General features: G+C 48.0%; 1 pseudogene; it reads right to left on the reverse strand.

Moving 5' to 3' along the window:
* Positions 1 to 15,479: 15,479 nt before the first annotated feature.
* LOC144722464 (U6 spliceosomal RNA) lies at positions 15,480 to 15,578 on the reverse strand (annotated as a pseudogene).
* Positions 15,579 to 16,584: the final 1,006 nt, after the last annotated feature.

Consider the following 16,584-nt stretch of genomic DNA (forward strand, 5'->3'; position numbering starts at 1 on the left):
TCACCTAATGCGTATTTTATTTTCATTCCTTTTGCTGCGGTGTTGTTGACGCATGCTTTGACTTTTATTTTGTGAATTGTGTTTGCCTAGAGCAGCATTGCCGAATCATTTATCTCCAGACAGCAGCACATTTTAAAAGGAATGAAAATAATCTATGTGATGCGTAATTGTTGGCAGTGGCCTTGGGTATACCTTCATCCAGCAGTGGATTCGTTATGACTACTGCTGCTGATTGCAGTGATCTGATGCATCTGTGGCTGCCAAATTTGCCGAGTGGTACCGTGGCAGAGCACTTGACTCGCAACCCTGAGCTCTTGAGCTCAGTTCAAATCCTGGTCGGGGGGATTGGTTCAACTCGTCACCCGCTCGGGAGTTGATACAATTAAGTGCTACGTACTTTGATGTGAGGTCAACCAGTGGTTGTTCTATGGAGGTCAGGCTCACAATATTTGGAAGCGGAATTGTTTTACATTGGCTTGGGGCCATCAATCGAGATGAGTACCACTCCACTGTAATTCCAGTGGGGAGACACTCACTGCTGATTGGAGCAGCGAGACTCTTTGAAACTTGAGGGTTTTTTAAAAATACATATTGGCGAATTTGACTGGGTATCATAGTAAATGTGGAATTTCTATTTTCATTGAGCGATGCTTTTGATTTTCACAGCACGCGTGCACCGTTGAGCGTTTATTTGCCCTGACTAGCATTTGACGTAGACGATGAATTTTCAAAACTCCAAGGGTTACTGTGATTTGTAGCCGATGACAGTTTCAACTACACGGTGAGTTCATCCAGCCAAAAAGTGCATTTTAATATGAGGAACACTGCCATTTCCTCGGAAAATTTAAATAGATCACAATGGCAGATGTAAAAAAAAATCATAATAGTAGCTCATAACTGTTCCTAAACAGACTTTTAAAAAATGTGGGAATTCCAGAATTTCCAGTAAACACATTAACTATAAAAATCACGGAATGACAGAGCAAGACACGTGTGTGGGTATGATTCTCAGAGGCCGTAGCTTTCGGTAACAAAACGTTCAAACAACGTTCCCGAAGGCTCCAGTTCTTATCAATCAATCAATCAATCTTTTATATGCCAATATCGCCCTCAATAAAGTCGGCATCAGTGCAGATTACACATATTAATGCTGATTCATATTATGTCTTATTTTACATTGAAGCGAGAAAATCATCACTTGCAGGGGATATTTATATAATTAAAACAATCGATTGATGTTTTGTGGTACATGACTTTGTTTGCTACCCCTACCTGCATGGAATAGAAGTCATCTGCCCTCGTAAGAGTGAGTTTTTCCTGAGAATTCCCACTTGAGAAACAGATGTACAAGAATGGATAGAATAACTTTGAGACACTTTCCTTAATAACTATTTTAAATCAAATGTTAATAGTAACTTCATTATAAGTAGAAATGAATGTCTCCCCAATGCAGATCTCTCCATATTATCCTCGAAGGTCTTGCCAAACAATAGATAAAACTAATTTTTATTTTACCAGGTAAGGCCCACTGAGCTGCATAGCTTTTTGCAGAAGCCACCTGGCCACAAATGATGGCTCAACAAAGTGGCTTATCACGTGGAAATGTAAAGCAGCCAAATACTCTAAACGCATGTTCTTATAAATGTGGAGAAGAAAAACTGGAGGACCCAGAGAAAAATCCATGCAAACTCCTAATATACAGGCGTCGAACCCACGACCTCCTGTATACCAGACGAGGTAGTTAACATCTCGCCACCGTGACACAATCCATCTTGCACCTTCGTATGAGCTGATCTCATTGCTACATCTGCACGGTGGGTGTCCTTTTGGTCGTGTTCCCTGCTCTGCTCGCTGTTCCATCACCGGTATCAAAAAGGAGGAAAGATTCCGTCGCATATCACAGCGTTCAACGCGGCACGAAGTGTGTTTGTATCCCGTGAGAAAACATGACTTCTGTGAGGATGAAATTGAAACATTGTGGTGACTGCAACGTCGGAATCCCATATTCCGAGGAATGCATTCTTGTAAAATTGGAGGTAAAAAAAATAACTCCGAGCACAAATTCACACCACCAGACAGCAGCTGAGGCGCCGTGCAGATGATTCTCACCTACGCTTTATCCTGGAACATCACTGCCACATCGCTGGCGTTTGAAGATCGAGCCAAGACATTTTCTTAAAACCGTTTTTGTGCTCTTTCGGCTCCTGCCGCCGCACATGGAGGCTATTTTGAAGGTGTGTGCACCTGGCGCGCCGTTTGAAGCCATATTCCTAGCAGCGTGCTCAGAAGCTCGGCAGCGGCCTTCCGTCTGAGAGCCTGCGAGCTCTGTCTGCAGTCGGTCTTCGAGGTCTCCTGCTTAAATTGGTGCTGGCAGATTTTCATAACTTGTGTCACGGCCATAATTGGCGCGATGGCTAGGTCACAGCTTGCAGGTGCGTAGCGCCGCAATAAAGCAAAAGGTGACATTCATGCCAAGATGTGTCTTTTTTTGCACTGGGGTTTGGTGCGGGGGGGGGTACAAGTGATTTTTGAGTTCCATGTATGAAGAAAATGGCAATCTGGCAGTTAAAGAAAAATATGTAAATATTTCAATTTTAATTAAATGCGAGCATCCTGCCAAGTGGAACTCTGCCACAGTGCTCAGCTCAACAGTTGGAAAATTTGGAGTTCAAATCCCAGTTGGTGATCAAATTCGCCAGTCCATCATCCCCACAGAGTTGATAAAACAAGTACCATTTTGTGAAAAAGTCAACAGTGACTAAACCATGGATATAATTAATCACACCATGGGAATGTGGAATTTCCAAGACTGGTGCAGGGACACCAATGGTAGTGTGCACAATCCTACTCTCATTTGAGGATGGAGAAACGTCGACTTTATTCAAATTGCAATAGAAACTAAATTGACATGTCGACAGGTTTTGGTAGGACAACAAGAACGATAAAGTTGCAGCTCTGAAATTGCTCGCTCACGCCATTGCTGGCAGAAGGGGCCTCCACTAGAGATAATCTCTGCAGAGCCTCTCTGGAGTATATTTTGTCTTTTATTCCATGCTGGCCAAACGTTCTTGGAACAGGTGGGAGTAACCACACTTTACCCCCACCACATGTGATGTACCCATTGATACTGCTGGATGGATTCAGACTCGTGTGGCAGGGGGTGGATTTAAGAAAATTGCCTTACAATTGGAGGCCTCTGGGTTGCATGTCCAGTGTGGTAACTTTTACACTATTACACTAACTAGTACACTATTACACTAACTATTACACCATTACACTAACTATTACACTATTACACTAACTATTACACTTTTACACCAACTATTACACTATTACACTAACTAATACACTATTACACTAACTATTACACTAACTATACGTGCGACAGCAGAATGTGATTGATAGGGTTGCAGTCCTAGTAACCACAACATGTCCAGTAACATTGCGTTCGCGTAAGCAATGCTGGCATGACGTTATTTTTCAGGATAGTATGAAGTTAGCTGGAAATCAAATGACCGTAACATCTCCACAGAGCGGTGTTTTAACGACTTTACTCTCACACAAAAGACAAAGATCCCCCATATAGCCTTAACGGACTGTAGTAGCAAGTGCTGTTGGCGAGCACCTATGAAGGTCGACACAGCACACGAGTGGGTGGGTGGCCATCGGCACGCCCAGACACCTTTGTCTCCCCTGTGGCGATGTTTACACACTGCACCAGGTACTCATTTGAGGCCCAGGACTGATTCAGATAATCGTCACTGGTGTTGGCCGTGAGCTAACCGCTCCACTACCGTTCCCCACACACGCGCACTCGCACACAGAATACACAAACATGCGTGCACAATTGTAGATGAATGAAGTGCGGTGGAAGACATCGTAGCTGCTTCCCCTGGGAGAAAACGAGAAGCCTAATATCTTCACGGACTTCTGTGCACACACACACACGTGGATTTCGCATTTGCAATTTAAGACCAGAATGTTGCTGTTTACGACCACATCAACCCAGCCAAGCTGATTCACGTTGAAAGGTTTTGGCCAAAAGGCCAAATAAAAGCATTGGATGCAATAAAAATCCGTTTACTGAACACGAAACTTATTTTTTTTTATTCTCAATTATTGTGTTATTTTCAGTCAACGATATTGCTTTCATTTGAATCGCATGCGTGTGCTGCGTACCGGGGAAACGGCGCCCGGTGACACCGTAACGTGTTGTTTGGAAGCAAAAAAAGCAAGCCGCTGCTGCTGTTGCTGCCATGTCAACAGTGCCTGCTCAAACACCAGCGTAACGCGAATTTAATTTGCCCAGTGTGGGCGAGAGTCGCATTAACTTTTGCCCACTCATACCAGATGCTCGGATCAATCCCGGCACTTATGCTCTCTAATATATATATTTTTTTAACCAACAGAATGAGTTGGCTCTCTCGCCGTGATTGATACATATTTTATAGGCGTTATTAAAACCCGCTTTGGATACAACCCAGTAACCGCACATCCAACGTTTAATGCGTTTTATGCACGCAATACAACTTCCCTTGTCCCAACAACAACAACAACAGAAAACCAAGGACGAAATAACCCCCCCCCCACCACCACCACCACAAGTGAACAAGGCAGCCATGTAGGCTGGCTCCGAGAAATGTTTCTCAAACCCGGATGGCGAAGGTGGTGGGCAGTGTTTCTTCCGCAGGAAATACGAGCAACGGGTTTTGCGTCCTCGCACAAGGACAACTGAGCACCCCGCGATGTAGCGCGTGTCTCGTCGCGCTCACTTATTCATTTCGGCCAGCAGCACCAGTGGGGGTTGTTTGCAACATGAAGAGGCGAGAGTTTAAACCTTCGCACGGGAGACATCGAGTCTCAGAGCGGCCGCGTGCGCCGGCGGATGCCAAATCAAACAGCTGCGCGTGTGCGCGTGCATCACCTCCTTAACTTCACAAACACAGCGCCACGTACAGGGATCTGGGAAGCTTGCGGGGATGTGGGGGAACCCACCAAACAAAGGGAAAACAATGAGTCAATGATGAAAAACAGCCCTGCCGCTCGCTAACGGCACGCATTCAGATGATTCAACTTGCTCTTTTTCGTGTTTGCGAATGCATGACGCACTTTTTGGACGATGCTACACAGCGCGATATTAATTTTTTTGAAGATGTGCAAAAAAGAAAGAGCTCTTGGAAATAATTGTTTTCGGTTTGGTTTTCTGACGGCCAACTTCACATTTCCTGTTCATATTTGCAACCAAGGGTCTGAGACCAGCTCGGGTTTTATCCCCCACCCGTCTCGAATGTTTGCGTAGCTCCAGCCAGTAGTTTTAGCTCCAGCGTAGTCATCATCGCTACTGAGAGTCGCTGTCTGTGTGTGCGTCTTCCTGCGGATGCCTCACGTCCGTTAGTGGCTGAATGTACCTCGCTGAGCGAAGTAGCGCAACTGTGCAGGCAGTCTGAGGACAAATCTGGCTGTCGCCTGATGAAGCTGGTTGTAATTACTGGCGAAACGTCGTACTCAGATTGTAAATGTTGCGGCTTGGCGCTCCAACACACCGGTTAGTGTTGTACTAGTGACCTATTTTTCGTTTGTCAACGTGACGCATTTTTTGATGATTGGCCGTGTCGGGTGGTGGAGGGTTACGACACATTTATAAATAACGCGATCTAACCCAAAAGCCTTTATTATGGACACATTTATATATCTACGCGATCTAACCCAAAACAACCCTCTATTATGGATGATATTGGTCGCGAAAGCCTACGTGTTAAACAGGATGAGGTAATGTTCAGTCTGCTTGTCAATCCACTGCTGGATTAAGGCATCTCCACGCTGGGCCTGTCAGTCGTGGGGGTTATTTGACCATTCTTCACCCTCGCTGGTCAGTGCCTGTTGGGTGAAGCCAGAGAACACAGTTGGGGGAGCACAGAATGTACGGTACAACAATCGATTTTGGTGCACTGCCCTCTGCTGCCCACCACATATCCCAAGATAAAATGTCAACGCTAATATAGCAAATCTACAACGCAGCCTCTCTCTGTGTGTGTGTGTCTGTGTGTGTTATGTGTGTGTGGTGTGTGTGTACATCCCTTCCTTCCTCGAGAGTGGATCAAATCAACAGCACTTTGTGAGAGGTCTACAGCCATTGTCTCCGAGCGACAGGTCCATGCCGAGGTAATGTGGAATTTCCATCGTTGGCTCCGGGCTTCCGATGGAGTTGAGCATCGCCCCCAAGTTCGTTCGAGAGTGGAGGCACTTTGACTTGGCGTGAACGTGTTTTCATTCGCAGCTATTCTGTTTAGCCCACGACACGTTTCAAAGAAAGAGTAGATGGATTTGGCGTTGCTCTTATCGGCTTGTTGGCAACAAACAATTAGTGCGACACAGTTAATTGCGAATGAACGCTTCAACTGTTTCCACGATAGGGCGACTGTACGCCGTCAGCGAGGTTACTTCGCTTCATTTCCACGGCGGCGCGTCCCGTAGCTGACAGTCCGAATGAGGCGTAGCCCCGTCGCACTCGCTCGGGCGAGCACTCGGACGCGCGAGCGCTGTTATGCGCGAGCACTGCGGCGGGACAATCCCAAGCGGAATCTCTTGGCACAGTCGCTGCTCTGAGTGTACTACAACAAAAAAAAAGCAAGACACATATTGAAAATGTAACAATAATAGTAATCATTTCCTGCACGTGAGTGCCCTAAAAGCAATCTTCCTGCACCGCGCGTAGATTCTCATCACAAATCGGCCTGCCTGAAATGTCAAAACAAGTTCATTTGAAAAGTATTCCTTACACGTAATTATTATGCCGCTTTATTGAAATCTTGCTCAACATCCATTTCACTTCATTTTGCCGAACAGTTGCGACAGGCTGGGAATTTAACCGTGGGATTTAACGGTGATTGTGTGAGTCATTCTGCCTTTTGTGACTCGCGGCGGCTGACATTCACAACCACACCGATGCTCATGGAGAGATATAAAAAAAAAAACTCACCGCCCGTGTTTTTAAACGCTACTGGCAGAGGTACGCAAGTTGAACGTTGTTTTTGTGTTTGTTGCGAAACATGCCAATAACCACAGAGGTGCTGCTACGCGTGCCTCGCGATTTCAATGCCTGCCCCATTCCTTCCCCACTGCAGTGGTGGCTTTTGGAGACGTTATCAGCAGCAGCTGCGCGTCTGCTCGCAGATGTTCACGGTCCCGAGAGGTGGCCCTATGTGTGCCAATGCCGTTGGCCAAATACAACATCGGCAAAAAAAAACACAATATCCCTCCACACCCATGCAAATCCTTGAAATTAATGTTACAGCACAGCTATGCATTTCCATATCGAGCTGGCAAGCAGATGGAAACAGCACCACCCCTGTTTGCGTGAACTGCGTTCGTTTAGGAAACATTTGCCTATTATATAAGTTAACACAAGCAAGAGCAAACACACCAGGCCAAGAGGTCAAGGTTATATAGATTGTTTTTGTCCCCCCCCCCCTCCTGACGGGGATTGTCGTGCTGTTTTGTATTAGTTATATTAGTTGTATTGGTTGATGTAGTTAAAATAAATCACGACGTTTCGATCGCAACACAACAGCGGTCATCTTGTGTTGTGATGAGGACGTCCGCTTGTGTTGCAATCGAAAAGTCGTGATCTATGATTATTTTCTACCTACGTGACTTTACCGAAAGGACCAAAGAGTATGGATTCCTGCAGTCGCGAACGCTTCAAATCAGAGGTTGTTTTAGTTGTTTGATGTTGAAGTTTATTTTACTTTCGACGGCCGTAGTGACAAAGGTAACGGACGCTGCTGCGGCCCTGCAAATCCTTGCTCACGCTGCTCGCCGCTGGCAGAAGGGCCTCCGCTTGGAGTGAACTCCCCCTTCTAGTGGGTATTTGGCCTACTCTTCCACGCTGGCCACACGTCTTTATTAGCCGCCGAGTCACCCATCTCTCGAGTTGCTGCTCCGGAGACGGTGAGAGCGACGCTCGCTCGCCCCTCTCCTTGACACCACGAGGCGTGCGATCCTGTCGACCGCCTAGCCGGTGCGCCCTTTAGGGGCTGTCCATAAATGACGTCACGCACCTAGGGGGGGGGGGGGTCAGACTTGTGACGTTGTGTGACGAGGGGGGGGGGTTGAGAAATGTGACGTCACATCAAAATGCGCAACTTTAAATAAATATAAGCAACGCGTTCTACTTAATTGAATAGACTTTTTAATAAATGTTTTCTCATACAATATCAGATTGCAGCTCCACATTAAATACGCACTACATTGACAACAGTTTAAATCGATTTGAAGCATGTTAATTTTCAAAAAGGAAATATGTTTTTTTTTTTGGGGGGGGGGGGGCAGAGCTTTGTGACGTCATATTTGAGGGGGGGGGGGGGTCTGACTTTTTCTGACGCCGTGTGACGAGGGCGGAGGGGTCAAAAATCGTCCAAAATCGCGTGACGTAATTTATGGACGGCCCCTTAGTACCGCGAGGTGGACAGAGGCGGAAAGGTTTTACTGGTAGGAACCTCCTGGTTTCACCAGCCCACAGGAGATTATTGTGCGTGGGGAGGGTGTGGAGGGGCTGGTGGGGAGGGTGGGGCTGGGTGGGGAGGGGAGGTTGGGGAGGGGCTGGTGGGGAGGGTGGGGCTGGGTGGGGGGTGGGAGGGGTGGGGCTGGGTGGGGAGGGGCTGGTCACCCCATGGTGCCCTTATAAAACTCAACGTTTAACCTACACACGCCGGCTTGTACCCGCCCTCACAGTCGGCCATATTTGCGGAATACACCACGTCGCCGTTGACCCTGGCCATTGACCGAGCAACCCAACGTTCCTACCAGCTCCCTCCGCAGGAATGTGTTTTTGCGTAAATTTGCCGCATTGGGAGATGTGCGTCGAACCGGCATCCTCTGGATGTGCCAGTCCCCGTGTGTGCTGCTCACCACGACACCGCCGTGGCAGAGTGCTGGGTGGAGTGGGCGTCGTGGGGCGTTGGTGCATCGCACAGACATCAAGGCGCGCTGCCAAAACGCTCAAACTCCTGTGACACGCTTCGCCTGTTGGGCTGCAAAGTGGACAGGGGATGAGAGTTTACAGCGAGTAAGATTGGGATCTCTTTGCAGATCGTGAGTGGCATCCTCTCATACGTGTGTGTCTTTTCTCCTGATCCTTTGGTTTCTTCCCAAATGCAGCAACAAAATAAATCCCGATGGTGCTTTCTCCTGAAATGAGAGGCTTGGGACTTATCTTTTTCTGATTTAACAAATATCACGGTATTTAAATGGAATACTGTTAAGTCAATTTAAAGCCAGAGAAATACAAGGATCAGGGAACAAATCAAAATCACAAAGTGACCGTTGAGGAAAGTAATTTGGCTCGGGCAGGACACCCCACTCGAAGGGATGATGACTGATGACGAGACTGATTATGAGACTGATGATGAGAATGACGATGAGGCTGATGATGAGAATGATGATGAGACTGATGGCAGCCAAAGGAGAGACAGGGCCCGAGAGAAGTCCGCCAGGGAAGCGGAGCGATCCAGGTCGCCCCCGGTGCAAGGAGGGAGACGGACTGTGGTGTCGCAGGACCGCAAGGGACAGCGACGCCTGTTGGGAGGCCTTCATGCAGCGGTGGATAGACACTGGCTGATGACGACGACCACGACGATGACTTTCTTTCAGATATCTGCATACACTGCTCCAGTGGCGGCTCCTGAAAAATCTCTCAGGGGGGGCAAATGTCTGGATGATTGATAAGGATAAGGTCCACCCATGCAATGGATAAATTAACAGCTTAAGCATGTAAAGGCAACTTGACTTCTTTAATATTAATGAAAAATAAAGTGACTCTTACAATACATCTTGTTTGTTTATATACTCACTATTAATACAATCCACTCAAGTTTATTTCATTAAAGATTCCACTAGGTGGCGACAAATTATATTGTTGGATGAAACGTGCTTACGTATGATGACGTAAGCACGTTAGTGCGAGCCCTCCCGGAAGCCATAGAGAATGCATTGCAGCGCCCCCCGTTCGAAAAAAAAACATCTTTGAATGTAAGTCTATGGGAACACTCTGGGCGATTCTCAGCCGGAGTTAAATCGCCCAAAAAGAGGCGGTACTCCACAGAACGTGACATGACGCTGATTGGACTATATCCAGAGGCATAGTGACGGCTAGCGTGACTCTGTGGTTGAATGACATTGGTGGTGCGTCGCCCAATCGCCCTAATGAAGAAACCGCCCCTGTACTGCTCGTTGTGTTTACAAAATGATACCCCTATGTATAAATCAGCGCATTGCCCATGTTCCATTACCATGAACACAAAATCCATCCATGTGGAATTTCGTGAAAACTATGTTTCCACTGGCATTGGGAGATAGCACGAACCAGGGGGGGGGGTCTACTCAGCCCTCCATAGCTCGAGAATCGATAACGCGGGCTCCGCCTTGCGTGACGTGAGCAGTGGTCATCCTGTGGAGCAGCGGTCCCCAACCTTTTTGGCACCAGGAACCGGTTTCGTGGAAGACAATTTTTTCACGGACGGTGGGGGGGGTCATCATTGGGTCTTTCCCTCTTTTCAAAGAAGCTCTCCAGCGACGTTTGTTTTTTACTCATTTTGGTTATTAGCTTGTGGGCTTACCAACAGTGTGACTGAGACAAGTGCGCAATGCGGGAAAGAGGCGCGGACGGAAGCGGTAAATAATAAAATAATGGGTGAGGGCCACGCACGGACTCACCGCTCTCACCTCCTGCTGCTGTGCGGCCCGGTTTCTAACAGGCCACGGACCGGTACCGGTCTGCTGCCCGGGGGTTGGGGACCCCTGCTGTGGAGTGACTCAACCTGCGCACACCACCAAGGGTGCCCCTGTGGTGTGAATGGCTGCAGCACTGCGGTTGCTGGTGTGATCAGCTGGTGCGATCAGCTGGTGCAGCCTCTGACAAAGTGGTGCACGTCTCTTAAATATCCTCCCCCTCCCTCTCTGGCCCTCATTTTCAGGAAACTGGGGGTGCCCTTCGACAACAGCAGCTTCGTACATGGGGTGCCTTACCTGGCTAACAAGCGCCATGACCTCGCTAACTTCGCCTGTGCTCAGGCGAAGATGGCGGTGTACAGAACGAGGAAAAAGATGCTGGAAGGTGACATTCAAGGCTGCTCCGTGCTTCCAGTGTTCAGGGGCCTGCTCAAGGCGCGGCTCCGGCTGGAGCACACATACCACACACATGTCGGTGATGTCCACGTCTTCTTCGAACGCTGGGGGGCCGGACAAGCCCCTCTCTGTACCAGCGTGGACGGCACCCTCGTGTTCACCTTCTGAAGCGCTCGCTCGTAGCCGTGGCGTGCGCCATGACCACCATCACCACGTGACTTTCATTTTGTGTTGTGCGCGGCGCATTTAGCGCCACAGCGCGTGGATTTATAGCGTTTATTATTTGTTTGCTGGTGACTTTGTGTATTTCATATCGGAATCGACTCCAGTGCTGTTGCTGCCGGCGGCAATAAAAGTTCTTTAAAAGTCAAAAATCTCTGGCCCTCCACTGTCCACCCAGCAGTGTAAATGGGTTCAACACACCGAGTCAATTAGCATGTCGTGGGGGTCCAGTGTTTAGCCAGCATGCACGATAGAATATCTCCACACGATGACGAGCCACGTCGTTGAGCTATCATTTGTGGCCAGGTCGCTTCTGATAAGCGCTACGTAGGGGCGGTCCATAAATGACGTCACGCGATTTTGGACGATTTTTGACCCCCCCTCCCCTTTGTCACACGGCGTCACAAAAGTCAGACCCCCCCCTCAAATATGACGTCACAAATAAAACATGCTTCAAATCGCTTTTAACTATTGTCATTGTAGTGCGTATTTAATGTGGCGCTGCACTCTGATGTTGTAGGAGAAAACATTTATTAAAACGTCTATTTAATTAAGTAGAACGTGTTGTCTATATTTATTAAAAGTTGCGCATTTTGATGTGACGTCACATTTCTCAACCACCACCCCCTCGTCACACATCGTCACAAATGTCTGACCACCACCCCCCCCCCCCCCAAGTGCGTGACGTCATTTATGGACGGCCCCATAGCTCGGTGGGCCTTATGTGATTAAATAATGAAAACAAAATGGTTGAATAGTTTAATTGAATGCTGAAGGGACAGAACCTGAATGCAACATGGCGGTGGTCATCACTTTGAGGATGCGGTGTCGTGGCGGGAAGCTGCTTCGGGTTTAAACCAGGGGTGGGGAACCTTTCTTTCTGCCAAGGGCAATTTGGATATGTATAACATCATTCGCGGGCCATACAAAATGATAAACTTAGGAATTAGCCTGTTATATTTGATCAAACATTTAATTAACTCACCCCCCTACTGTGATGGCTGGAACTTGTTCTCTTTGGGCGAGGCGTGTGATGTTAGCTGCTATTGATGATGTTGCTGCTACTCGCAACAACTTCTCCAGGTTTGCTCCTAGATTTATTGAATTTCGAGTCCCGCCTGCGGTTGCCTTGGCAGGGCCACACCAAATGATTTCGCGGGCCTCGTACGGCCCACGGGCCTGACGTTCCCCACCCCTGGTTTAAACCCAGGGTCCTCCTCGTGGCGCCGGCTCGAACCTCTGACGCCACCTGACCGCCGCGAATAAAGTAATCACTGAATGAAATGTATTTCAAGAAAGCAGCACGCACGCTCCTGTTTTTAAACGGCATTCAGTTTTTTTGTTTTCACATTTTAAATATCCATGAGCTCACCGAGCTGAGAGCACCAGCGGGGGGGGGGGGGGGTCGGGGTGCGCGGTTCGCTGCCCGATTCAGCCCCGCGTGGCGTGGCCTCGCCGACTAACACTGTTTGCAAATAATCAGAAAGGGGTTTCCGCTCTCTCATTAATCATTCGAGTCACACGACGCAGACAGCTGGCACGGCCATCGATGGGCGTGGGTGGTGCCGCTGGCGGCGGGGAGCGGTAGTGTAGCAGGTAGCGCACCGCGCTACGAGCCCCCGGCCACCCGAGTTCGATTCCCGCTCACGGCTGACGCCGGTGGCGATTATCCGAACCAGTCCTGGGGCCTCGCCTATGTCGACTCAGCCTCAAATGAGCACCTGGTGCAGTGGGTAAACATCACCACTGGGGAGACACAGGCGTTCGGGCGTGGTATTGGTCACCCACCCCCCCCCTTCGTGTGCCGTGCCGGCCTTCATCGGTGCTCGTTAGCAGCACTTGCCCCAACAGTCTGTTACAGGTTATACGGGGGATCTTTTTTATTTATCTTTGGTGCGGCGGTGGTGGTGGTGGTGGCGTGAGTCTTGACAGCAACACGCAGCGCCCTGATTGATGACCGCACCTGCACGGGTCGCGCCAGGTAAATGGCGCAGAGCGCGGCGCTATGCGGGGGAGAGAGGGAGGGAGGGGAGTGAGGGAGGGGAGGGGGTGGAGGGGATGGAGGGGAGGGGAGGGAGGGGAGAGGGGGAAGGAGGGGCCCTTCCCAGCACGGTTCGTTCGCTCGCAGCGTGCGGCACATTCTCATCACGCGCCGGCTGGAAGCGCACACGCCGCCAACCCGCGTAACGCTGACACCGTGGCCCAGAACGCAAAATTAATGAACACTGTTATATAAATATTTGCATATGCATATATGTAGTGGGTGCGTGTGTGTGTGTCGTGTGTGTAGAGCGGTGGTGCAGTGATTAGCGTGCTGCTCTTCGAACCCGACCACCCGAGTTCGATTCCTGCTCACGGCCAATAATAGTGGTGAATATTTGAACCGGTTCTGGACCTCCCCTAGGTCGACTCAGCCTAAAATGAGTGCCTGGTGCAGTGTGTAAACATCGCTACTAAGGAGACAAAGGCGGCCGGGCATGGTGCTGGCTACAAACTCCCTCACTTGCTGTGCGGGCCTTCATAGGTGCTCGCTAACAGCATTTACTCCTACAGCCTGTCAAGGCTATACAGGTGATCTTTGTCGTCATCTGCCGGGAGTCATTTGCCCACATCATTACGGATATCTGGGTTTGAGTCCCAACAATGGATAACATCAGTGGCAAGTGGCGTCCGAAGCTGTTCTAGACCTCTCCTAGGTCAACTCCGTTTAAAAAAAATATGTTTCTGTTATGAACCTCTTCCAAAACATGTGAAAAGTGGAAAATGGAGTCTCTTGAGTTACGTCTCGTGAAAGCACTTCTGCTTATTGTGGCGTGAGAAAGTAATTTCAGGGCTGCACTTTTACCTCTTCGTTACGTGATCTGATGTGTAGACATTTCACTGAGGAGACGAACAAGATACTTTTGCACCCTCATAAACAATGGGCCATCAGCCTCGTGGGCCTTAAGGGCCCATGTTTTCCAGAAGCATTTCAGCAGGCAAAACTCTGAACTGGTTCCAACTTTCTGAGTCTCATCAGCATCGTTTGGACCTTTTCTGTTGCAATTGTGCACAGCCAGTTACTGCATAACGAATGTGATTTACAGGTACATTATTTGGCTGCGTATTCTGCGGAAGAGCAATTGACCGCCCACTGGGAGGGTGTGAGTATGAATCACTGGCGTGGGTTCACTTAATCCATCATCCCTCCTGGGTCAATAAAATAATAGGCCTCAATGGTTCCCTGAGCTGGCAGCGTTGAGGCATAGGTTCGAATCTTGGTTCGAACCACCCGCGATTAAAATGAATTCTCACGAGTAGTGAGTTGAGGGTCTCAGCCTGTTATCCATCATTTTAAATTAGTTTTTTGTTATATAGTTTGGCAAAATTCCAGTTGTAAGAACTAAAGAGTATTGTATTGACTGCCATGCGATGAACAGTTCTCTGAAACAGAGTGTGGGAAAGTGCACCCACTTGTAGTCTACATGAATGATGTCACGTTAAGACATTTCAGAAGTCGTTTTATGATAATTACTTTAGTGGGATCATTTCTAACATGGGGTGATGCACTGCTATGCAACAATCCACAAATGACACCTCTTCATATCTTACAGGTGACACCGATAGCACACTTGGAATGAAAATGGGAAAACTAAAAGTTTATAACAATATCAGTGAAATAATATGGGAAATCAACAGTAGTTGTCCTTAAATGAGTCAGGCTCACCATCACACCCCCACTGTCTCAGTTCTGTCAATATAAATTACCACGACCTAACACTGATTTGAACGCTACTCATGATATTGACCTTGAAGAGACGATGACCTGAGCCAACTCCTAACTGTAACTTGAACTCATAATCCTTCCACTGTGAGCTGAGTGCTCTCATCACACTACCACGTGGCCATATACATATACGTCAATAATGATGTATCATAATGATGTTGATGTATCGTGGCTCTCTATCACACGTTGTCACAAGGCAGCTCCCTCCGCGATCCAAACCTTCAACGTTCCCCCGGTCCAGTTAAACTTCACGCTGTCAAGTTTCAACGTAAAATTGCCCAACTCATCTTCTTGGTTCTTTCGGTAAAGTCACGTAGAATTGAAATAATAAAATAATAAAAATAAAACATAACAAAATAATTCTCACAAAAATATGGAACGCTTCACGAATTTGCGTGTCATCCTTGCGCAGGGGCCGCGCAAATTCGTCAAGCGTTCCATATTTTTGTGATAATTATTTTATTATGTTTTATTTTTATTATTTTATTATTTCCATTCTACGTGACTTTACCGAAAGAACCAAGAAGATGAATCCCTGCAGTCACGAAAGCTTCAAATCGAAATTCAACTGCCCAACTCATATTTCGCTGTCCCTCCACTTGTAAAATTAACGACTCTATTTTTTGTCCGTATATGGCAATTTATTCATCAAAAATTTCCACTGTTAGTGCCAATCTATGAGCGGTGGGTGCACAGCTCGATTTTTTCTCTTCTTTTAAACACATGGATCACCCAGTGGTAGCACTCACAACAGCTTTCTACGTACCGTGTCCAGCAAGCCACGGTGGTTTCGATTTGGCAGCTTTGGTGGGGCATTCGTGAATTGCTCGCAAGCCCTTTGCAAATATTAACTGTTTGTTGACAGGTAACAAGGCGCCCAACATGTGCACATCAACACTCACAGTGGGCTATGGCGGGGGGGGTCACAGGTAATGCACATAATGTCTCCGCGGCTGTCCGCACTCAAGTCGGATGAGAGGGAGGTGAACGAGTATGGCATATGCAACACGCGCACAGATTCAGCCAACTACGCTAGCCTTCGATTAGTTCGGTTGGCTGGGTAAGGTGCGAAAGAAGTTCAACATACATGCAATGTCCCACGGTGGTCTCAACCAGAAGTCGGTGCAGTCCACTTCAAATGACTTTTTTTTTATTGACTAAAAAAACCACTGTGGATGAGTAGAGGGGTCACATGTAGCGTTGAGAGATGGGTGTTTGAGACAGAATTCACGTCTATTAGTTTACAGTGAGAAAGCCAGACTTTAACGAAGCTTATGAAGGATATTGTGGCAACTGCGTGTCAGGGTAGGGTTAAACATATATTTGAAGTTCAGAAAGGAAAGTGGCAAGGAAGTGTTGCAGATATGATCAGGAAGTGGAGGTTTAGTTTGGTGGAGGGGGTCACGTGTTCAGGATGGTGGAGGGCAGGTGACCGAGGCAGGCCATTGGAGTAGAACCCACAGGTCGGTTGA

The sequence above is a fragment of the Lampetra planeri genome, chromosome 14 (genome assembly GCF_965212315.1).
Source record: "Lampetra planeri chromosome 14, kcLamPlan1.2.h2, whole genome shotgun sequence".
Lineage (NCBI taxonomy): Eukaryota > Metazoa > Chordata > Hyperoartia > Petromyzontiformes > Petromyzontidae > Lampetra > Lampetra planeri.